This window comes from Pipistrellus hanaki (genome assembly GCF_964339955.1).
Source record: "Pipistrellus hanaki genome assembly, chromosome: 4".
Lineage (NCBI taxonomy): Eukaryota > Metazoa > Chordata > Mammalia > Chiroptera > Vespertilionidae > Pipistrellus > Pipistrellus hanaki.
Genome location: NC_140506.1, coordinates 73,355,225 through 73,380,027, shown reverse-complemented (window position 1 = coordinate 73,380,027; position 24,803 = coordinate 73,355,225). Strand labels below are relative to the sequence as shown.

At 45.9% G+C, this 24,803-nt stretch overlaps 1 pseudogene across 1 annotated transcript; it reads left to right on the top strand.

Annotated features, from left to right (window-relative positions):
• The first annotated feature begins 1,468 nt into the window (after positions 1 to 1,468).
• Positions 1,469 to 2,064, top strand: LOC311621038 (PRELI domain containing protein 3B-like; annotated as a pseudogene). Its single transcript has one exon. The product of its transcript is annotated as a PRELI domain containing protein 3B-like (transcript).
• The last annotated feature ends 22,739 nt before the right edge of the window (positions 2,065 to 24,803 follow it).

The following is a 24,803-nucleotide window of genomic DNA, read 5'->3' as shown; positions in this document are numbered from 1 at the left end:
TTATCCATTACTAGAGGCCGAGTGCATGAAATTCGTGCGGGGGGGGGGGGGGGGGGGTCCCTCAGCCCAACCTGCACCCTCTCCAATCTGGGGCCCCTTGGGGGATGTCCAACTGGGCCTAAACAGCCAGTCAGACATCCCTTTCACAATCTAGGACTGCTGGCTCCCAACTGCTCTCCTGCCTGCCTGATTGCCCCCTAACCACTCCCCTACCAGCCCAATCGTCCCCAACTGCCTTCCCCTGCATATTCCCTATTTATTAGATAGGGTTTTGTTGCCAAAACCGGTTTGGCTCAGTGGTAGATAGGGTTTTGTTTTGCTTTGTTTTGTTTTGTTTTAACATATTGGACAGCCCTAACTGGTTTGGCTAGGTGGATGGAGCATTGGCCTGGGTTCCAGATTCGACTCCTGTCAAGGGCATATACCTTGGTTGGGGGAACATACCCAATGGAGAATGAGCAGGAGGCAGCTGATTGGTGTTTCTCTCTCATCGATGTTTCTAGCTCTCTATCCCTTTCCCTTCCTCTCTGTAAAAAATCAATAAAATATATATTTTTTTAAAAAGGGAACCCGGGACCTTTCAGTCCACAGGCTGACGCTCTATCCACTGAGCCAAACCGGTGCCAGCTGGCACAGAACTTTTAAAACCCTTGTGATTTTCTATGTGGTAAGACCACTAGGAGCATCTCTTATTTTAATACTAGAGGCCCGGTGCACAAAATTCATGCAAGGTGGTGTGTATCCCTCAGCCCAGCCTGCACCCTCTCCAATCTGGGACCCCTCGAGGGATGTCCAACTGCCCTAAACATCCCCCACACAATCTAGAACTGCTGGCTCCCAACTGCTCGCCGGCCTGCTGTCCTGATTGCCCGTAACCACTTCTGTCTGCCAGCCTGATCACCCCCTAAACACTCCCATGCCAGCCTGATTGATGTCTAACTGCTCCTCTGCCAACCTGTTTGCCCCTAGCTGCCCTCCCCTGCAGGCCTGGTCCCCCCCAACTACTCTACACTGAAGGCCTGGTCACCCCCAACTGCCCTCCCCTGCTAGATGGCAGCCATCTTGTGTCCACATGGGGATCACACCATGGGGGTGCGGCAAGATCCCAGCCCAGGCTGCTGGCACTGGGAGGGGGTCACGCCGTAGGGGTGCAGTGCCCCTGCCAGGCGAGACCCCAGCCCAGGCTGCCGCCCGCTGGCAGGGAATCGCACAGTGGGAGTGTGGTGCCCCTGCCAGGCTGAGACCCCATCTAAATATAAAATGTAAAGCTCTAAAATTTTTAGGAAAAAACTGTTATGACCTAGGATAGGCAAAGAATTCTTCAATATGACACCGAAACTACAACTGGTGAAATAGAAAAAAAAATTGGTGCTTCATCAAAATAATCAGCTTTTGCTCTGTGAATGTCATGATTAAGGAGTGGGGAGGGGGTGGGGTTAGGGCCAATGTGACCTCTTTGGCTCTTTGCATGTCCAGACACCTGCGCAGGCTTCTGGCCCGTACACATCTGGGCTTTGCAACATGTCTTGACCGCCCATGGGAAACTGTTACAACAGGTGCGATGCAGAAATACCCAAACCCTAAGAATCCAAGTGTGGTTGGAGTTGATGTATTGGACAGACACAGAGATCCTTCTGGAGAACTGCCGTGGACTTCTCAGCACAGAGTGGGGGTGGTCTTCATTGTGAAACCTCTTACTGGTGCAGCAAGAACCAAAACAAGTGTGCAAAAACACTCTGTAGCTGCTCCTGTGGAGAAAACAATGGAACTTAAACCCGCTAATATTTCATTTACAAATATGGTTTAGGTAGATAAGAGACTTATATACAAACCACATCCTCAGGACCCAGAAAAGACTTTTTGACTCAAGAGGCCATAAACAATGTGAAAGGAATCGGTCTCAGTAGTTACCTCAAAGGGCTGATGGCAACTACGATACCTTCAAATGCTAATAAAGGCCGAGAAGCAATGGAATGGGTGACACAAATTAAATGCAGAGACTGACGAGCTGACAGCTTGGCAAGAGGGAGCAGAAGGACGCCAGCAGCATTTGTAGAGAAATGATGATGAAAGTTGGTATGCAACACCCAGCCCCCACCGGGTCTCTCTTAACTGGCATTATATTTACTTATTTAAAAACACACACACACACACACACACACACACACACACACACACGACTATACACCATGGGAGACCAAGACGGGTTCCTCCATGGAACTTCTCGCCAGATTGGCTCAGCCCACGCTTGCCTGTCTTCGGCGGCTGCTGCTCTTCCTCCAGAGTAAGGCAACGAGAGGGCATGCAGGAGGCTGGGGGGAGGGGGCTGTGACCCGCTCATCCCCCTAACCAACTGCCACGGCCTGTGGGAGCATCCAGGGATCACCGGGCCCGACGCGTCCTGAGTGACTCAGAAATAATGTTGAGTCCTGACCGGTTTGGCTCAGTGGATAGAGCGTTGGCCTTCGGACTGAAGGGTCCCTGGTTTGATTCCGGTCAGGGACATGTACCTTGGTTGTGGGCACATATTCAGTAGGGGGTGTACAAGAGGCAGCTGATTGATGTTTCTCTCTCTTCAGTGTTTCTAACTCTCTATCCCTCTCCCTTCCTCTCTAAAAAAATCAATAAAATATATTAAAAAAGAAAGAAAGAAAGAAAGAAAGAAAGAAAGAAAGAAAGAAAGAAAGAAAGAAAGAAAGAAAGAATGTTGACATTTGGAAACCCTCATGGAACTTGCATGCAGAACAGGCAACAATCTATGGCAGCCAGGGATTTGAAGGAATCTGTTCCTTTCGGTGAGACCACTGCCAGCACCACCCTGATGCTTTGGACCTGCCTCCAACCTCTGGTGGTCTTCTGATGGTGCTGTTGGCCTGGTGGGATCCCTTCCAGAGGTTACCACCCATGAGAAAGGGGAGGAAAGCTGGCAGGTAAGGAAAGGCATAAGCAAAATGGGAGAAGAAGTGGATCATGAGGTGTAACTCTTGTGGCTGGAAATATGGTGACCTGGAGCCAAGGAAGTACCAGGTGTACTGGTTAATAATGAGGATTTTTTTTCCCAATAAATGGAGTTACACATATGTTGATATATATGCGATTTGATATGTATGCTTTTTTGTTGTGCTGACAACATGCTTCAAAGCTTCATGTGTCAAATTTGCTGAAGGTGTTAACACCATAGATATTTTTATGCTTAAAAATGTTGCATTTCATGCCCCCAAAAAAGAGCATTTGCGGGAAGTTTTAATTCATTACTTTATTTTGAAGAAAAAGTTATCGTATACTTCGGGAAGCTTAGGGTGAACATGCTCCATCTCAAGATACTTGTGAGCGCTGGTTTAAAAACGAAAGACAAATGGAAAACCGAAAATTCATCTGTAAAATGTTGCTTCAACAGCACAAAAGAAAGTCTTTTTTTTTTTTTTTTTTTTTTTTTTTTTTTGCATCAAATTGTGACTGGCAATGAAAAGTGAATTTATTTTGAGAATCCCAAATGCACAAAACCATGGGTTGATCCAGGTCAACCATCAACATCGAGTGCAAGGCCAAATCTCTTCAGAAAGAAGACAATGCTCTGTTTTTGGTGGGATCAAGAAGGTGTGGTGTATTATGAGCTTCTAAAGCCAGGTGAAACCGTTAATACTGATCTCTACCGACAACAAATAATCAATTTGAACCACGCTTTGATTGTAAAATGACCAGAATGAGCCAGAAGACATGGCAAGTGATTTTGCTTCATGATGAGACACCATCACATGCTTCAAAACCAGTTAAAGACACGTTAAAAGATCTTGCCTGGGAAGTATTAACCCACCCGCTGTATTCACCAGACCTTGCTCCTTCAGATGACCACTTGTTCCCATCCATGGCACATGCACTTTCTGAGCAGCACTTCAAAACATATGAAGAAGTGGAAAATTGGGTCTCCGAATGATGTGCCTCAAAACAAGAAAAGTTCTATTGGGATGGTATTCACAAATTACCTGAAAGATGGAGGAAATGTGTAGCTAGCGATGGACATTACTTTGAATAAAACACTTTGATGTTTCTCTTGAAATTATCCTGTTTTCTTGGATTACAAAATCTGAATTATTAATCAGTTAACAGTTAATCTGCATTATTAACTGGTCAACAATTAATCTGCATTATTAGCCAGTTAATAATCTGTATTATTAATTAGTTAATAGTTAATCCATACTATTAACTGGTTAATAATTAACCTGTATTATTAATTGGTTAATAGTCAATCCACACCATTAACTGGTTAATTAGTAATCCACATTATTAATAGGTTAATAGATAATCCATATTATTAACCAATTAATAGTTCATCCATATTAACCGGTTAATAATTAATCCACATTATTAAGCATAATAATGTGGATTTTGTAATCAAAGAAAACATTATAATTTCAAGAGAAGCATCAAAAGTGCTTTATTCAAAGTAGTATTCATTGCTCGCTACACATTTCCCCATCTTTCAGGTACCATCCCAATAGAACTTTTCTTGTTTTGAGGCACACCATTCAGAGATCAAATTTTCCTCTTCTTCATATATTTTGAAGTCCTGCTCAGAAAGTGCAAGTGCCATCAATTGGAACCAGTGGTAACCTGAAGGAGCAATACAACAAAATAACATACACATCAAATCGTTTATATCAACCTATGTGTAACTCCATCTATTGAAAAAAAATCCACTTTATTAACCAGTACACCTAGGAGTTCCTCTCACACTGGCCCCTCCATTGTAATGACCTATGCTATTGCTCATCTTTTGCATTCTGTGGTGGTTCTCCCAAGAGTGAAGACAGAGGGAGATAATGTTGTGTTAAAGTTCTCCCCGAGAAAGTGGCCAGCAGCAGCTCCCTCACAGCACCCCTCAGAAACCTCTGCAAAGGAGATTCCCCGTGGCCTCACCTCTCCAGAAGTGCTTCTCCATCCCCAGTCAGAATGGCTACCCCTCACCACCCAGGCTGCAGAGAGCTCTACCTCCAGCGGGGGCGCTCTCAGGCCTGCTCCTCCCCAGCCTGAGGAGGGCACTCTTCCTCCGGGTGCAAAGGCTCAACCTTTTAAGCCGTGATCAAGCTCCAAGGAGCCACGGTATTTCTCATTCTCCGTATGGCAATCCGAACGGCTCTTTTCTTGTACCAGAAACAGTCCGTTGTTCCTGATACAACTGACCATTTGTGGACAGACCATTTATGGACAGAAGTAATTACTAATATAGGGTTTGGAGTATATGTCTTTATATTCTATTCAAAGAAAAAAATGTGGCTAAAATCTTAGAAAATTCTTGGTATTTTGCTTCAACCTCATCTTAGTATACTTGGTTACTAATACTTAAAATAATATTTACAAAAATACATAGAGCCCCAGCCAGCATGGCTCAGGGGATGAGTGTCTATTCCCTGTCAGGGCACCCACTCGGGTTGCGGGCTCAGTCCCCTATAGGGGGCGTGCAGGAGGCAGTTAGTCAATGAAATCAATAAAAATATGCATCTTAAAAACAACAACACATAGAGATATGTATTCAGACCACCTCTGTTTCAGGAGAGGACATTAATGATATTAAATGATCATAAAAATAAAAAATGCAACTATATTTTAGGCAGAATTGTTTTAAGCTGAAAAAAGGCAATGGGGCTTGATCAAAACAAAGAGGAGCAGGATTTCTAAATCAAAGGGAACGTCTGAAATTACTAGGGTTATTTGAAATGACTGTCTGGTTTTGAGAACTCCAGCATCCACTGTGAAAAATGTAACAACTTTTGAAAAGTCCTTGGAAATTGGTGTTAGCATATTAAATCTCCTTAAGGTAGAATTTTAAAACCTGTCATACTTTGGAACTCTACTTGGCTTCAGACCAACCCAGAACAAAGCAGGGCCGCCTCTACATCGACACAATTGCCCTGCTGTGGTGAACTTCAAGAGAGAATCCACTTTAAAAGGAGAAATTGTATAGCTTGAAAGGATATATTAACTTGTGTAAAACAACCTGTTCTGTATAACCACCATTAAAAACCACAGCATTTTAATTGGGAACTTAAATGACATTTTTGGAGTGAAAATGATCATGCAAGTAAAATGTAACTCCAACAAAAATACGATTTTATTGTATTAAATGAGTACTGTATTGGTTTGCCAAAGCTTTGAAACATAGTGAAGGTATTACTTTACTCAGATTTGTTCTTTACGACTTAGTATGCTGTATCGTGGGCTGATTATGTTAACTGAAAAAGTAAAGTCATTACTGCGGGGAGAGGGAGAAAGGAAGAAAGAAAAATTACAGAGAGAAAATATTTGTAAAATATGTATATAAGAAAGGACCTGTATCTAAATACACATAAAGAATAACTCATAATAAGAAGTCAATTTCTGTACCTCCCCCGACCCCCCAAAAATGGGGAAATGTTTGAACAGACACTCCTGTGAAGAAGATAAAACAGGTTACAATACTGACACCAATTCCACTGTGTGTGTTTCCCAACACCACTACAGCACTTTGGGGTTTTTATGGAGGCGTCATTACATAAACATGATTGATTAAACCATTGGCCATTGGTGATTGAACTCAATCTTCAGAGGGGCGGGAGAAGGGAAGAATGGAAGTTCCAACCCTCTAACCACCTGTTGGTTCACCTGTCAGCCAGTCCCCATCCTGAGGTTAGCTATGGACTTTCCAAACGCCGCTTCATTAACATAACAAAATATGTCTTTATTGCTTTCATCGCTCAGGGCATTCGAAAGGTTTTAGGAGCTCTGGGCCAAGAATAAGATCGAAGACCAGATATATATTTCTTCTTATAGATCACAATATCACACAGGTAAATGAACAGATGTTCAACATAATTGGTCATTAGAGAAATGCTATTTAAAACCACATTAAGATACCACTGCACACCTCTTAGAGGGAGTAAAATGTTTAGAGGCTGATCACATGAAGTGTTGGCAAAGATAAAGAACAACTAGGACTCTCCTGCACTGCTAGTGCGAATGTAGCATGATACAACCACTTTGGAAAACAGTTTGGCAGTTTCTTAAAAAGTCAGACATATACCTACCAGATGACCCAACCATCCTACTAATATTGCATATTAGAAGCACATTACACATAAACACATATAGTCAATGTCAATGTACTGATTCTATCATGGTATTTTTCTATGCACCATTGTAACATTAAGTGTTTATTTGAATAGTTCATGTAGAAAGCACTGGTAATAATGATACCTACTTATATTGTAATTAGTAATAAACTTGAAATATTTTTATTTTCATTGTGATTATAATTAATTCCCTTTTTCAGTTTAAAAAATAAGTATGAACAAATTTTTAATTTTAAACAAAGGTATATCGCCAATGTAGAACAATGGAGTCATAGGAGCTAGGACTATGACTACAATAGGAAAGAAAAAATGGAAACTGAGAAACTATATTGCAAATTTCATAATGAACTGCAAATTGGCTTCGGTAGAGCAAAAAAAAAAAAAAAAGCACTTTGTTTTGTGTAAAATATTTTTAAATAATAAAGTATGCAATATTAAGAAACATTTCAGCAAATACATAATACATTTTTAAACTTTTTCCTTGCCAGCCAGTGTTGCTCAGTGGTTGAGTGTCCACCCATGAATCAAGAGGTCACTGGTTAGATTCCGGGTCAGGGCACATGCCCGGGTTATGGGCACAATCCCCATTGGGAGGTGTGCAGGAGGCACCCAATTGATGTTTCTCTCTCATCTATGTTTTTATCTCTCTATACTTCTCACTTCCTCTCTAGAATCAATTGGAAAACATTTTTTTAAAACTTTTTGACAAAAAAATTGACGAAATGACAAAATTAGCCACCTAAATCAGATTTTAAAGACATTTTAAACAATTTGTACCAGAATCTGAGTTGGTCAATTTAGCCAGCTGTAAAGTAGCTAGAATTCAACAATGTGAAAAGGAAATCTAAGGGACAAGATAATATATTTGCAAATCATGTATCTGATAAGGGGTTGGAACCCAAAATATTAAAAAAAAACAAACAAAAAAACAAAAAAAACACAAAAACACACATACAACTCAATGGCAAAAAATAAAATCTTATTTTAAAATGTGCAAAGAGCACGGCCCGCAACTGATGGCCCTCACTGGTTTGGCTCATAGAATGCCAGCCTTCAAACTAAAGGGTCCTGGGTTCGATTCTGGTCAAGAGCACTTGCCCAGGCTGCAGACTCAATCACCAGAGGGAAGCATACAGGAGGCAGCTGATCGATAATGCTCTCTCATCATTGAGGTTTCTATCTATCTCTCTCCCTTCCTTTCTGAAACCAATAAAAACATATTTCTTAAAAAACACCCACAAACTGATTGTTACCAGAGGGGAGCGGTAGAGGTTGGGCAGAAAAGGGGGAGTAGATTAAGAAGCACAAACATCCAGTTATAAAATAAATCATGGGGATGTAATGTACAACTTAGGGAATGTAGGTGTTTGGTTTTTTTTAAAGAACTCTTATAACTCATAACAAAAATACTTGAATAGATACTTCTCTAAATAAAATATGTAAATGACCAAAACTCTCATGAAGAGATGGCTAACATTATTAGTCATTAGGGAAATATAAATCCAAACTATAATGACACTGCTTCACACCCACAAGGATGGCTATAATTAAAAAAATGGAAAATAAGTTTTGGTGAGAGGGTGGAGAAATTGTAACCGTCATACATTGCTGGTGAGAATGTGAAACAGTATAGTCGCGGGGGAGACACCGCGTGGCAGTTTCTCAATAGCAATTCCTAAGAGAACCGAAAACATATGTTCACACGGAAACTTGCACAAAAATGTTCATGGCAGTACTATTTACCATAGCCTAAACATGGAAACAGGCCAGGTGTCCACCAACTGATGAACAGATAAACAGATCGTGGTATGGTCATACAATGGAACATGGCTGAGCCACTTAAAAGAATGAAGTTTTGGTACTTTCTACAATGTGGATGAACCTTGAAAACATTATGCCAAGTGAAAGGAACTAGACACTTTAATATAAAACAGTGAAAATAGCCAAGTCCATGGAGACAGAAAGGAGATTAGAATGAGAGCATGAGGAATGGCAGCTTAATGGGTATTGGGTTTCCTTTCAGAGTGATAAAAATTAGAGAGTGGTGATGCTTATATATATTGTGAATGTACTAAATATCACCGAACTTTACATTTCAAAATGTTTAAGATGGTAAACTTTATGCTCAGAATGTTTTACTATAGAAAAAAAAAGTACGTAATCAAAAAGAAAATAAACAGACAAGGCACAGACTTGGAAGAAAATATATTTACAAAACATATATCTGGCAAAGGACTTGTATCCACAATATGTCAGTAAATCCTACAAATCAATAATAAAAAATAACTCAGCTAAAAAAAATGGGAAAACACTTCCCATTCTCAAATGACATTACACACGTCTCAATTTTATAACTGATAATAAGTTCAACATAATTAGTCTGCAGGAAAATGCAAATTAAAATCACTCTGAGGTACCACTACAAAGCTATAAGAATTCAGATTTTCAATGGATATATACTGTATGATACTACTGTAAAGTCTAAAATTAAAACGACCAAATGTTGATGAGAATGTGGAGCAACAATTTTCTTTATCGCTGGAGTAAATGTAATACATGCAAACACTGTGAGAAAGGTTTTGACTCTTTCCTGTTTGGTTAAACATACGCTTTTCTTATCACCCAGTCATTCTACTCCTAGTTAGTTACCCTAGAAAACATTCTGAAATAATGGAAATTTTCTCTGCCTTGACTGATCTTATGGACTGAAAGTCTGTGTCCCTCCAAGGTCATATTTTAAAGCCCTAACCACCAATGCCATGGTACTTGGAGGCGGGACCTTTGAGAGGTGATTAGGTTTTGGTGAGTTCATGAGGGTGTGGTCCTCATAATGGGATTAGCAACCTCACAAAAAAGCAGAAGGGTTCTCTCCCTCTCTCTCCCTCTCTCTCCCTCTCTCTCCCGCTCTCTCTCCACATCCCTGGTGCACTGCCATGTGAGGACACAGCCAAAAGGTGGCCACCTGCAAGCCAGGAAGAGAGTTCGCACCAGGGATTGAATCTATCACCACCTTGATCTTGGATTTCACAGCCTCCAGAATGTGAGAACTAAAAGTCTGTGGTTTAAGCCATGCAATCTGTAGTATTTTGTTATGGCAGCGCAAGCTGACAAAAGCAATTGGGCCATGGGTAACACAATGTATGTATTTGTTAAAATTTATCAAATAATACATTAGTTTTTGTGCATTTTTATATTAAATTTTATCTTGAGAAATATTGAACTCCATTTAGTAGGTTTGCCTGTTACAGTGTTATGGGTTACCAACTGTGAAACTATTTTTCTTATATTCCAAGCTTGAGCAAGTGAGTTAAAAATGGGAGCCTGATTTCTCATTATTGGAGAAGAAGAACATATATACAATAGTTCCCCCTTATCCATGGGGAATATGTTCCAAGATGCCCAGTGGATGCCTGAAACCATGGGTAGTGCCAAACCCTATATATAATTTTTTCCCCAACCCACTTTAAAAAAGCACTTATTTGAAATGCCAGCATTCCTAATCTTTCACTTTGGGGTCATTATTAAGCAAAATAAGGAGTACTTGAACACAAGCACTGCGATACCATGACAATTGATCTGATAACAAATGACTACTTAGTAGTTAATGACTGGAGAGTAAATATAGGCTGGATATGCTGGACAAAGGGATGATTTACATCCTGGGAGGGGTGGAGCAGAATAACATGATATTTCATCACACCATTCAGAACAGCACACAATTTAAAAGTATGGACTTCCAGCCAAGATGGCAGAGTAGGCTCTGGCCTTTTGTTTGATTCAGTGGATAGAATGTTGGCCCTCAGACTGAAGGGTCCCTGGTTCAATTCCAGTCAAGGGCACATACCTCGGCTGCAGGCAATCAAGCAATGGGTCTCTCTCACATTGATGTTTCTCTCTCTCTCTCTCTCTCTCTCTCTCTCTCTCTCTCTCTCTCTCTCTCTCTCTCTCTCCCTCCCTTTCACTCTTTCTAAAAAATCAATGGAAAATAATCCTCAGGTGAGGATTAACAAAAAAAAACTCAACAAAACAAAAAATGAAGGCTGTGTAGATAAATCCTGTGCTTGCCTCCTCCCATGATCACATCAAAATTACAACTAAATTATAGAACAATCCATCTTGAGAACCACCTTAAGATTAACTTAACAGTCCCAGCCAGTGTGCTTCAGTGATTGAGCATCTACCTATGAACCAGGAGATCACAGGTTCAATTCCCAGTCAGGGCACATGCCCAGGTTGCGGGCTCAATCCCCAGTGGGGAGCATGCAGGAGGCAGCCAAACAATGTCTCTCTCTCTAGTTGGTGTTTCTATCTCTCTGTCCCTCTCCCTTTCTCTCTCTCTCTAAAATAAATAAAAACATATCTTTTTGGAAACTAATTGAGAGGGTTATCTTGGCTATGGAGGTCCCCCCTGAGGAGTGAGGAGTCCTACAATGAGCTCCCCAACTGGAGCACCAGTGCCAGGAGGAAGAGCCCCACACATATGGCTGTGAAAATCAGTGGAGATTCCATCCTGGTGAGATGGAGGGCTGCGGTAGACCCAGGCATTTTCTTAAAGAGCTGAGACACAGACTCACTTGTTCACAGATACTCTCCCTGGGCTCCAGCAAAGGGAAAGTCGTTTGAAAAACACCAGGGACACATGAGGAGAAATTGAATTGTCTGGCTTCAGGGCTTGGGCTGGAGGGGCAGCTCTCTCCCAGACAGAAGTGCTGACAGGCACCATTACTCCTTTGTTGAGCCCTTCCCTCACCAGACATATCTGGGTCTCCTTCAACTTGGCTAACACTGCTCACCCCACCCTGATGATTCCCTAATACCCCCCTCCACCCAACCCATGCACCAGCCTGAACCTCTTTCAGCAGCTGTTCCTCACAAGCTACTGGCCCCAGCCCATGCTACAGACTTTCCTAAAATCTTTCAAAGATCCACAACCCCCCAAAAAATCAGCAGCTGGCCTTCACATGCCCTTACATAAAGAGATAAAAACATTTAAAAAGTCAGTCAGAAATGAAAAATATGATAATTGAAATGAAGAATACATTAGATGGAACCATCTGCTTCATCTAATACCAGATTAGATGAAGCAGAGAATCAAATCAGAGATTTGAAAGAAAGGTTGTAGAAAACAGCCTATCAGAATAGCAAAAAGAATTTTAAAAAATGAAGAGTTTAAGGGGCCTCTAGGACAACAGTAAGCATACCAACATTTGCATCATGGAGTACTAGGAGAAGAGAGAGCAAAATAGATTGAAATCCAATTTGAAGAACTAATGACTGAAAACTTTTCTAACCAGGTAAAGGAAATAGACACACAAGTTCACGAAGCTTAGAGAGTCCCAAACAAGATGAACCCAAAGAGGTCCACACTCAGATACATCATAATTAAAATGCCAAAGGTTAAAGACAAAGAATCTTAAAGCAGCAAAAGAAAAGCAATTAGCAGGGAGCTCCCATAAAACTGTCAGCTGATTTCTTAACAGAAACATTGCTTACCAGAAGAGATTGACAAGAAATATCCAAAGTAGTGAAAAGCAAGGACTTACAACCAAGATTACTCTACCCTGTAAGGCTATCATTTATTTATTTTTTTTTTTTAAAAATAAATTTTTATTGTTCATATTATTACAAGTGTTCCTTTCCCCCCCCTTCCCACCCCACCCTCTGCCCTTTCCCCACTCCCCATTGTCCTCATCCATAGGTGCACAGTTTATGTTCAGTCTCTTCCCACATTCCCCTCTTCCCTTTTCCCCAAGAATCATCAGTTCACTCCCCTTCCATACCTCTGATTCTATTATATTCAACAGTTAATATTGTTCATCAGATTTTTTTTTTAATTTCCTTGGTTTTTAGATTCACTTGTTGATAGTTACGTATTTGTTGTTCATAATTTTTATCTTTATTTACTTTCTCTTCTGAAAGAACCCCCTTCAGCAATTCATATAATTCTGGTTTGGTGGTGATGAACTCCTTTAGCTTTTTTTTATTAGTGAAGCTCTTTATCTGACCTTCGATTCTGAGTGATAGCTTTGCTGGGTAGAGTATTTTTGGCTGAAGGTTCTTGCTATTCATCACCTTGAATATTTCTTGCCATTCCCGTCTGGCCTGCATGGTTTCTGTTGAGAAATCAGCTGACAATCGTATAGGTGCTCCTTTATAGGTAACCACCTGCTTAGCTCTTGCTGCTTTTAATATTCTCTCTTTGTCCTTTGCTCTTGGAATCTTAATTATGATTTGTCTTGGTGTGGTCCTCTTTGGATTCCTCTTATTTGGAGTTCTGTGTGCTTCCTGGACTTGTAAGTCCAATTCTTTCCCCAGGTGGGGGAAGTTTTCTGTCACTATTTCTTTCAGTATGTTTTCGATATCTTGCTCTCTCTCATCTTCTGGGACCCCCATGATTCTGATGTTGGATCGTTTGAAGTTGTCCCAGAGGTTTCTTACATTATCTTCAATTTTCTGGATTCTCTTGCCTTCTAGCTTCTGCAGAGGAGTGTCTTCTGGCTCTTTATGTTCCAAATCTTTGACTTGATTCTTGCGATCTTCTATTCTGTTTTTAGGACTCTGTAGAATATTTTTTATTTCAGACAATGTATTCTTTATTTCTTGTTGAACCCTTAGCATTTCTTGTTGATCCCTTTTCATATCCTCATAGGTCTCATTTATTTTATCGGCCTTTTCTAGGAGTCTCTTGAAAAACCCTATAAGTGTGGTTTTGAACTCTATATCCAGTCGCTTTTTGTCCTCCATTTCTTTCGTTTGTGATCTATTTGGTTTAGGCATTTTCGCAGGCAGCTTTCCTGATGGGGGCGGAGTTTCAGGGTGGAGCCTACAGCCTTGGCTTCCCTCAGCCCCGCCCTATGCGACTCCTGAGACTCAGGGTCCTTCAGTACTTGTTGCAAGTGCCTCTGAGAGAAAGGTGCCCTCGATTTTCGCCTGCTACCAAACAGTGTAAGCTCTCCCGCAATGGGCCCGAAACTGGGGTTCAGTTCAGTTGGAAGTGGAGTTGGAGGTGGCGTTCAGAGCAGTCTGGAGCCTGTCTCCTTCCTGCCAGGGCAGTCCTACGGCACAGCCGGCCGGCCCTTCTCTGCGCGCTGTGTGCGCGCCTCTGGGACCTCCTTTCGCTGCTTCCCCGAGTACCGCCTTACAGCCCAGCTCCCTCTGGATGAGCCTGGGTCCCCGGGGTCTGGCCTAGAACGGGGGTTCAGAGCAGTTGGGGGCCCAGCACAGTCCGAGTGTTTATCTCCTTCCCGCTAGGGAACGCCAGCCAGGCACTCGGCCTCCCTCCTCTCCGGCTCCGTCCTCTCCACACACGCGCCGCGTGTCTCCGTACCTTGGGCTTTTACAGCTCCTCCGCGCTTCCTTCTGGTTTTCTCCTTGCTTCTCGTTGTAGAATTTCCAGTCAGTTGACTTTCCTGTAGTTCTGGGTAATGTCCATTTTATATTTTAGTTGTATTTTATTGAAATTGTTGCGTGCGGCTGCGGCTAGGTGCCTACCCGAGCAGCCATCTTGGATTCTGTAAGGCTATCATTTAGAATAGAAGGAAAGCTAAAGAGCTTTCCAGACAAGAAAAAGCTAAAGGAATTTATCACTACCAAACCAGCATTACAATAAATGTTAAATGGACTTCTTTAAGGAGAAGGTAGGAAAATATTTAAAATACAAATAATAAGAGAGAATCAAGATGGTAAACGTGGTACTTGCCGCTTCCTACGACCACATAAAAATTACAACTAAACTACACAACCACCATCATTCAGAATCACCTGAAATCTGGTTGAACTAGAGAAGTAAAGAATAAAGCACTCTGCCCCAGCTGGTTTGGCTCAGTGGATAGAGCTTCAGCCTGCAGACTGAAGGGTCCCAAGTCTGATTCCAGTCAAGGGCACATGCCCAGGTGGCAGGCTGGATTCCCAGTAGAGGGGCATACAGGAGGTAGCCAATCAATGATTTGCTCTCATCATTGATGCTTCTATCTCTCTCTCCCTTTTCCTTCCTTTCTAAAATCAATAAAGATATATATTAAAAAGAAGAAAAGAATGGCAATAAATACATATCTATCAACAATTGAATCTAAAAATCAAAATAAATGAACAAGGAGTCTAATGAACAAAATAAACTGATGAATAAAATAGAATCATAGGTGCCCTAGCTGCTTTGACTCAGTGGATAGAGCATCAGCCTGCAGACTGAAGGGTCCTGGGTTTGATTCTGGTCAAAGGCATGTCCCTTGGTTGCAGGCTCAATCTAGCCTCAGTCACCATGCATGCAGGAGGCAACCAATTGTTGTGTCTCTCTCACATTGATGTTTCACTCTCTGTCTCTCCCCCTCCCTTCCACTCTCTCAAAAATTAATGAAAAGCCCTTGGCTCAGTGGATAGAGCATCAGCCTGTGGACTAAAGGCTCCTGGGTTTGAATCTGGTCAAGGGCACATGCCCAGGATTAGGACTTGATCCCCAGTAGAGAGTTTGCAGGAGGCAGCCAATCAATGATTCTCTGTCATCTTGATGTTTCTATCTCTCTCTCCCTTTCCCTTCTTCTCTGAAATCAATAAAAAACATATTTAAAAATAATAATAAATAAAAATTAAAATTAGTGGGAAAATATCCTTGGTTGATGATTAACTAAAATGAAATAGAACCAGAGGCATGGAAACATGAAAAAATAACAATAAAATGGCCATAACTATATACCTATCAATAATTACTTTAAATGTAAATGGATTAAATGCTCCAATTAAAAGACAGAGTGGCTGAATGAAGAAAAACAAGACCCATACATATGCTACCTATAAGAGACTCACTTCAGATTGAAAGACACACACAGACTAAAAGTAAAGGGATGAAAACATATATTTTATGCAAATGAAATGGGAAAAAGCTGATATAGCAATACTTATATCAGACAAAATAGATTTTACACAAAGGCTATAATAAGTGACAAAGAGAGACATTTCATATAAAATAGCCAAGAGGGCCAAAACTGGTTTGGCTCAGTGGATAGAGCGTCGGCCTATAGATTCTGGTCAGGGGCATGGACTTTGGTTGCGGGCACATCCCCAGTAGGGATTGTGCAGGAGGCAGCTGGTCGATGATTCTCTCTCATCGATGTCTCTAACTCTCTATCCCTGTCCCTCTCTGTAAAAAAAAAAAAAAAAAAAAAAAAAAAAAAAAAATCAATAAAATATATTTTTTAAATTTAAAAAAAAATAGCCAAGAGGGAGGGGGCTTGGGGGGGAGGAAAAAAAACAAAAAAAACAAACAAATAAATAAAATAGCCAAGATATGGTAGCAACTTAAGTGTCCATCAATAGATGTTGGATAAAGAAGATGTGGTACATATATATAAAGGAATATTACCCAGCCATAAACAAAAAATTAAACCTTACCATTTGCAACAACATCAATGGACCTGGAGGCTATTATGCTAAGTAAAATAAATCAGACAGAAAAAGACAGATATCATATGATTTCACTTACGTGGAATCTAAAAAATGAAATAAACGAACAATCAAAACAGAAACAAACTCATAGATACAGAAAACAAACTGATGGTTGCCAGCTGGGAAGGGGGCTAGAGAGCTCGGTGAAAAGGGAATTAAGAAGTACAAATTGGCCGAGACCGGTTTGGCTCAATGGATAGAGTATCGGCTTGGGGACTGAAAGGTCCCCGGTTCGATTCCGGTCAAGGGCATGTACCTTGGTTGCGGGCATATCCCCAGTAGGGGGTGTGCAAGAGGCGGCTGATCGATGACTCTCTCTCATCGATGTTTCTAGCTCTCTATCTCTCTCCCTTCCTCTCTATACAAAATCAATAAAATATATTAAAAAAAATAATAATAAGAAGAAGAAGTACAAATTGGCAGTTACAAACAGTCCTGGATATGTACATTACGGCATAGGGAATATAATCAATAATACTGTAATAACTAGATATGGTGCCAGGTAGGTACTAGACGTACGAAGGGCATCATTTCATAAATTATATAAATATCTGACTGCTATGCTCTTCACCTGAAACTAGCATAACATTGAATGTCAATTGTAATTGGAAAATTAAAAAATAAACTAAGCTAAAGAAGTAAAACTTATGAATTGTTTATTTCTTGAATTTTCCATTTAATATTTTCAGACCACAGTGGTAACTAAAATTGCAGAAAATGAAACTGCAAGTAAGAGGAGGGACTATTTGACCTGGGAAGGAATCTAGAAATATACTAGACTGTTGATTTTGAAATTGGATATATCAAGGGGTGGGGGTGTGGAGAGGTTAACCAAAGAATACACACACACACACACACACACACACACACACACACATAATCCATGGACACAGACAATAGAGAGCTGAAGGCCCGAAGGAGGGAAGAGTGGTGGGGCAGGTGGGGGGGTTCAATGGGAGGAAAAAGGGGAACATCTATAATACTTTCAACAATAAAGATAATTTTTTTAAAAAGAAATTGCATGTATCAGCAAGAAGTCACAGTTTTTAACGTTGTGTGTGTGTGTGTGTGTGTGGTGTGTAGAGGAAGATCATATGATATGAGGCAAACAGCGATTCTAGGTTTTTAAAAATTACAAGGGAGTTCCTTATAATATTCTTGCAACTTTTCTATAAGTTTAAACTTATTTCTAAATTAAAAGTTTCCCCAAAAAGTGTGTGTGTGGGGGGGGAAATCCTGTGAATTGGCAAAGGCAGCTTCTAGGGCTGCAGAGAATAGATGTGCTTTTGAAACTCACCCAGCAAGGACGCTTAGGAAAGAAAATCCACTTCACACACGCAGACGTGTGAGCGTCCCCAGGCACATTTTATTATCCCCTCCGGAACCGAGGAGAATGCCACGTGGATTTTCCCGTTTGGAAGAGGCAGCGGCAGCCGGGCAGAGAGAAGAAAGGCCGGGCCCGGAGCCAGGATACCTGGGCCCGCGGGCCCGCTGGCTGCAGCTGCGGAGGATGGCCCCTGTCCTCTGGACCTCACCGTCCTGTCCGCACCGCGAGGTGGCCAGAATCTCGAGTCACTCTCTTTTCACCACTCTGGATGGTCCTGACGCCAGCATGGTGCTCGCCAGCAGCTCAAAGACCTGCTGCGGCCCTCTTGGGGGTTTCCACTTTCCAAGAATTAGTCTCTCCACTTGCTCAGGCCGCCTCTTGGAACACCAGCCTCTCAGCACTTTTCCCGGCCTTGTCCCGGGGCCAGGCGTGAGCTCGTGATGTGATTTTCCAGGCCCAGGCATCTCCTCACCCTGGAGCTGCTAGCTCACCCTGCCGCGGTCTGGGATCATCCTCGCCCCCCGCCCCCAAGGATGCAGCTGCAGCAGCAGGGGCTCCGCTCTCGCCAGACTCTGGCCCCCGGGGTGGTCACAGAGAGACACACGACCTCAGGGCTCAGTGCCACCAACGCTCACGGGCTCAGGTAGATGGGACTCACCTGCGGGCCCCCACTGCCCACACCCAACCGTGTGTCCTGGAGTCTTCCAGACTTCCTCTGCAGGCTCCGGCCCCCAGGGCAGACAGACATTCCTTTGTGCATTTGACACATTTTTATTGAGTGTTCTGACTCCGAGTGAGCACACACAGACCTGGAGAGCTTCCCTTCCAAGCAGACAAGAATGTGTAATTGTGCACAGGGGGGAGTGCTCGGAAGGAGAGGACACTCGAATTCCCTAGGCCAGCGGTCGGCAAACTCGTTAGTCAACAGAGCCAAATATCAACGGTACAGCGATTGAAATGTCTTTTGAGAGCCACATTTTTTAAACTTAAGCTCCTTCTAACGCCACTTCTTCAACATAGTCTCACCCAGGCCGTGGTATTTTGTGGAAGAGCCACATTCAAGGGGCATGTGGCTCTCGAGCTGTGATTTGCCAACCACACACAGCCCTAGGGCAAAAGAGGAGAAATGAGTTTGGGTCATGAGGAGTAAGAAATGCAAAGGCCCAAGGCCATGCCAAATTTAAAGGATGCAAAGAGGCCGGTGTGGCCCTTCAGCAGGGGCCAGACGTACGGGAAGACCAGATGTGCATGTCACTCGTGGGGTGACATGAATACGTTTTTATTTCAGTGACTGCAGAAGAGGGGGTGCACCGAGGAGAGTGGGTGCACCACTTAGGAGCTTTGCAGACAGGCATGGGGGAGTCCTCCCCATGGTACTGCAGAAGGTGGGGGCTGAAGTTTCCGTCCTGCCCAGGAACACACCGGGACCATCTCAGCCACGGCGGCCTCGGCCCCGCTACAGGGCCCAGCCAGCCCACAGGAGCAGCGTGTGCCTCCGTCTCCCTGACTAGCTCTCCTGTGCTGGGACCTGGCCCCGAGGACACATTCTCTTTAAACAACAACAAACTCTTTGTTAAGATGTAATTCACATACCATATGACGCATGCATTCGAAGTGTGTAATTCAGTGGTTTGTAGCATACTCACAGGTATGTGTCACCATCAGCACAACCCATTTTAGGACATCTTCATTGTCTCAAAAAGAAACCCCACATCCTTTAACTGTCACTCTCTGTCCCCTTCCCGGCCCTAAGCAACGATTAACGTACTTTCTGTCCCTGTAAGAATGGCCACTCTTTGCCTCCCTGCACCTGGGGCTGACTCCGTCCCTGAGCCCATCAGGCCATCGCAGGGTTAGAGTTTCAGGGCCGGCAAAGAGCCTGCCCTGCCCTCAGCTGCCAGCTGTGTCCTGCCTGACTCCTGGGACAGCCCTGCAGCTGGCAGCTCCTCCTGCCAGCCCTGCCGGCCCCTCTTTTTCCGCTGGAACCTGGAGGCGTCTGTTCCACCTGCCACACAGGGCAGCTCAGGAGCAGCCCAAGCACCCGGGCCAGACCCCGTGCCCCTGCCCCTGCCCCTGCCCCTGCCCCTGTCCAGGGCCGGATCTGACATGCTTCAGCCAAAGCCTGTTCGTTCTCTCTCCCTCTCTTGAAGGCAGAACTCCGATGCCCCTCCATTTCCCCCACATTCTCATCCCCAGGATCCGCCTGACCTTCCCAGAGGCCTGGGTGGTGGGGCCCTCCCCGTCTCAGGAACACTACGGGGAGCCTGGTTGACAGCCCGGCGTCTTCTCCCTTCCTTTTAGCAAGAGGCCTTTGTTTTCTGTGGAGAACCCACCCCATCGGCTTTGATGGAGCTGACGCTTCCCTGTTTCCCTCGTAGAGGCAGGCATGTGACTCAGGCCTGAGTGAAACACAAAGGGAGATGGGGAGGGAGGGAGGGAGGGAGGGAGGGAGGGAGGGAGGGAGGGGGGGAGGGAGGGAGGGAAGGAGGGAGGGGGGAGGGAGGGAAGGGGGGAGGGAGGGAGGGAGGGGAGGGAGGGAGAGAGGGAGGAGGGGGGAGGGAGGGAAGAAGGGAGGGAGGGAGGGAGGGAGGGGAGGGAGGGAGGGAGGGGAGAGAGGGAGGGGGGGAGGAAGGGGGGGAGGGAGAGAGGGAGGAGGGGGGGAGGGAGGGAGGGAGGGGGGGAGGAAGGGGAGGGAGGGAGGGAGGGAAAGAGGGAGGGGGGGAGGGAGGGAGGGGAGGGAAGGAGGGAGGGGAGGGAGGGAGGGAGGGGAGAGAGGGAGGGGGGGAGGGAGGGAGGGGGGAGGGAGAGAGGGAGGGAGGGAGGGGGGGAGGAAGGAAGGGGAGGGAGGGAGGGGGGGAGGGAGGGGAGGAAGGGGAGGGAGGGAGGGGGGAGGGAGGGAAAGAGGGAGGGAGGAAGGGGAGGGAGGGAGGGAGGGAGGGAAAGAGGGAGGGAGGGAGGGAGGGGGGGAGGGAGGGAAAGAGGGAGGGAGGAAGGGAGGGAGGGGGGAGGGAGGGAGGGAGGGAGGGAGGGAGGGGGGGAGGGAGGGGGGAGGGAGGGAGGGAGGGGAGGAGGGGGGGAGGGAGGGAGGGAGATATCTCCAGGAAGTGGGTGATGCTGTGCTGGATAACATGCTGGCAGTGGGTCCTTCGGGGACAGGATGCCCTGTAGTGCCTGCTTTAGGATGGACATGTGACCCCTCAGGGCTATTCGTCTTTTCTGAGGTTTGATGTTTGGCAGCTGGAAGGAAGAGGCTCTTCCTTTCGTACTAGACATTGTAAGGACAGTGCCTGGGGCTGCCGTACACCAGCCTTCCCAACTCCCGGAGAGAGCTCGTTGGAAAGAGACAAACACATCGAGGGGCAGAGCCAAAAGCTGGAGATAAAGAAACCCGGTGACATCATTTCTGTCCCAGGACCCAGCCACACCCTGGGACTTCCCAGATACCCCGGTCAATAAATTCCTCTTTTGCTTAAGTCATCTGAGTTGGGTTTCAGTCCCCTGTGAGCAACACTCGCTGAGCAGCAGAGGGGAAAGGATCCTGGCGTCTGGGAACTGGGTCATGTGCACGTGAAGGCTCCTGCCAGCCAGGACCTCGGCCTGTTCAGGCTGCCCGGGAGCCACCCTCAGCATCTCCTCGTCTGCTCTGCTCTCTCCGGAGGCAGCCCACCCACCGCAGCTTCCGTGACTGTCACTGTGCCGCTGGCGTGGGGGACAAGCAACAGGAGGCACCCCTCACCCTGCAGAAGCCCGAGTCGGCTCTGCACCCCTGGCTTGGGCGGCTCTCCCTCGACCACCAGCTCATGGCCCTTTGTGGAGGAATGTCCTTGGGCTGCCGGAGCAGGCTTCCCTTCACTTGAAAAGGGCCGAAACGCCAGGAATGTCCCCACCCCTCCCTGCGGGAGTGCCCACCCCGGATGCACACCTGCAGGAAGCCACACGCAAGGAAGTCCGACGTGCTCCCCTCAGGCCAGGAAGCACAAGGCGCTCTCTAGAGGCCCCTCAGGGTCAGGCTCCTGTGACCTGTGGTCACTTCTGCTTGACTTCCTCCCCTGAGCTGTCCGTGGGCACCCTCCCTTTCCAGTTCCTCTTGGGAGCACGTCCTTAACACATGATTGGCACAAAGATTGGCATCTCAGGGTCTGCTTCTAGGAAAGCCAACCTCGGACTACTCCCAAGAGTGACGCTCCCGTCTAGACGTCTCCTTCAAATCCCAATCCGGTTTCACGCAGCCCCCTCTAGCCGTGTCTGGGTGGCTGACCCACCTCAAACTCCATGAGCCCCACGCTGAGACCATTCTTTCCTGCATCCAGCCTACGTCTGTTCCTAATCCACCCATCTTTTAATCCAAAAATATGAGGGTCATCCTCAGCTACTGTCACCATCTTCCATCTTCAACATCTAGGCGGTCACCAAGTCTGTCTCCTTAGTGTCCTGTGACTTTTCCCCTCTCCGCGTAGTTTGCTTTGCTTACGTTGAATACCACTCATTTCAGTCCAGCTCAAAATCCAAATATCTAACCACATGATTTCTCTGCATAATTCCCCTCCATAGCTACCCATTGTTGTAAGAGAACAGCATCCTTGGTTCAGTGACTGTGTGAGGCCCTCTAGGGTGTCCCTGGACCAAGCTTCTGGCCGGGCCCGGGGAGCATGGTGGGGGCAGGCCCAGCCTGGCCTGGGTGTGCCCCTCAGGAAGACATCCTCCCGAGCCCAGCTCTCCCTCTCTGACAGCCACTGCACCAGGAAGCCTTTCTCCTTCGTTTTCAAAAACAAACTTTCACAATTAAATTATTTAGAACTTTCCAGCACGCCGTTTCACAATGTGGCCGCCGCTCTGTTTACCAGCGGGTGTTTATATTTTGATGGTTTCTAGTTGGGGCTTTGGGAAGTCCAACATTTCGACTGTTTTCCTGTTTCAATTATCAGACGTGTCCTCTCGTGTCCTCTGGTTGTGTCTCCTTGGCCTTTCTCTCGGTGCCCTTATGTCTGGCAACCGGCTTCCCGGGTAACATCTTCAAGAGACCATCTGGATGTCTTTAGGCTGGGACCGGGGCCGGAAATCAATCCGCAGGGTCGCCACTGCCGCCTCCGCCCGCCAGCACTCCTGTGAGCCATCTGGGCCACCACGGCGGAGGCTCCTGGCTGCTCCCACCAGGACACACAGGCATTCCTCATCTGGGGTCCACTCACTGGTCACGAGCCTGGGACCATGCCTGCCCGGTTCAACCACCTTGGCTCAGTGAGAAGCAGGTCATTCCCACAGGAAACTCACATCAAACTCAAAACAGAAAGCGGCAAGAAGACCAAGTGCTTTTTATAGCATGCAGAGCACTTTCACATGCACACAGCCATTCGTGCCCCATAGGAAGCCCAGGAGGTGGTGAACCATCCCCGCTGACCCACCAGGCACCCGGCGCTCAGAGGGAGCATGCAGGCCGCCTCCATCCCAGCGAGTCAGAGGTGGTGGAGCAGGACTCCAAGCCAGACCTTTGGCCTCCGATGCTGTGCTTCGTCTGAAATAAACAGGCACGCAGAGTGGGAGCACGGGGATCTCTCTACTTGCAGCAATAGCTTTGGCGGGCCCTGCCTGTAGTCTCCCTGGAAAACAGGCAGGAGGAGCAGATGGGTGGGGAGTGTGATTTCGGAGAGACCATCAGAGTGAGCTCCCGCCCACCTGAGAGGAAGCGGCTACCCCACTCCCTGCAGGGAGCGGGCCAAGGTCCCTGGCCATTCTCTTCCGCCTCGTGCAGCCTTTCTCTCTCTCTCTCTCTCTCTCTCTCTCTCTCTCTCTCTCTCTCTCTCTCTCTCTCTCTCTCAGACATTGGCGGAGGGAAGGTTTGTTTCCAATTTGGTTTCGGGAGGCTGGAGCAAGACTTCTGTTTTTCCGAAGCAAAGCAGAGACGGTCGGCCTGAGAGTAAGGAGCATGAAATCCGCGCTAAAAGGTTTCGTGTGTGCAGAGACGAGGGCTGGCCCTCCCCACCACCATCACACGTTCTGGCCCTTTCCCTGGGCCCGAGGGGAGCCTGCACTCTGCCAGTTCCCCTGGCCCCCACGTGGCAGTGGAATGACCCAAGGCAGGTCCCGGGGGTATCACGCTGTGTGACAATCACACAGCGCTAGACGCCTTCAGAGCCCCTTGGAGCCGGAGCCGGCTGGGGCTTGTCAATCCCACCCTCCTCCTCCAGGAAGCCCACCCTGCCTGCTGCCACCTACAGGATCTCACAACACAACCACCCCGCAACTCGGCTCTTGGCAAAAGCATTGCCTGTTGGTGCCCGGTGAAACACTGCATTGAACTTGCCACCTTGTAGCATTTTAGGCCAGCCTTCTAGTATTTTGTTTTCTTATCCTGTATCGTTAATTCTTCCCATTATTTATCCAACTGTTACTCGGTGGCTAAACGGTGCTAGTCCCAAGGACATGGGACGCTAGGAACAAGAGATGTTTTAGATGCAGGCTTGCCCTCGGTTGCTCAAAAACTGGAGAAAAGGCCAGGCAGGCAAACAGGTGCTTAACATAAACAAGAACACGTGCTGATGCCACGGAGAGAAGGGACTTGAGGGCTGGGGAAGGTTTTCCAGGAAAGGTGAGTCTGAAGGAGGAGCAAGTGACTGGGTGTAGACAGGGAGGCCAAACGCGCCACGTTGTGGGCAGGCGCAGCCGAAGCGTGGGGGCGGGGGTGGCAGAGAGGCAGGCTGGGGCGCGTGGGTAAAAACAGTGCGAATGCTGTCGGCAAACTCATTAGTCAACGGAGCCAACTGTCAACAGGACAACGACTGAAATTTCTTTGGAGAGCCACATTTTTTAAACTTAAGCTTCTTCTAACGCCACTTCTTCAACATAGACTCGCCCAGGCCGCGGTATTTTGTGGAAGAGCCACACTCGAGGGGCCCAAGAGCCGCCTGTGGCTCGCGAACCGCAGTTTGCAGACC